This window comes from Elephantulus edwardii, unplaced genomic scaffold, assembly GCF_000299155.1.
Source record: "Elephantulus edwardii isolate Elephantulus edwardi_28Jun2011 unplaced genomic scaffold, EleEdw1.0 scaffold00136, whole genome shotgun sequence".
Lineage (NCBI taxonomy): Eukaryota > Metazoa > Chordata > Mammalia > Macroscelidea > Macroscelididae > Elephantulus > Elephantulus edwardii.
In genome coordinates, this window is record NW_006399886.1 from 6,922,473 (window position 1) to 6,922,987 (window position 515).

The following is a 515-nucleotide window of genomic DNA, read 5'->3' on the forward strand; positions in this document are numbered from 1 at the left end:
GACATTGAAAAGAATGGGAATCCCAGAGCAGTTGATGGTGCTTGTGAGGAACCTATACCTGGATCAGAAGGCTGTGGACAAATGGAGCAGAGTAGCACTGCATGGTTTAGAATTGCGAAGGGAGTCCATCAGGGATGTATTCTATCTCCATACATGTTCAATGTATGTTGTTGTTGTTGTTAAGTGCTGTCGAGTCTCAGGAGACTTATAGCAACCCTATGAAGAAAGTCCTGGATGCTTGTGTGCCTTTCATCCTCTCTCCAGGTTTATAGGGTTTCCGGAGGCAAACTATTATGGAAGTAGATGGCACTCCTCCTTCCACGCTTGTTTAATCGGGGAGCTCCACCCCGCTCTCTGTCCACATTGGATAGCAAACCATTAATGCATTTGACACATCAGTGTCACAGTGTTCAGCCTCATAGCAACCACAAGTGACTGTGGTACGGCAACTTGTACACCAGGGCTATATGACCTAGAGGAATGTCTGAACAAAAACAATAAAAGACAGGCCCGAG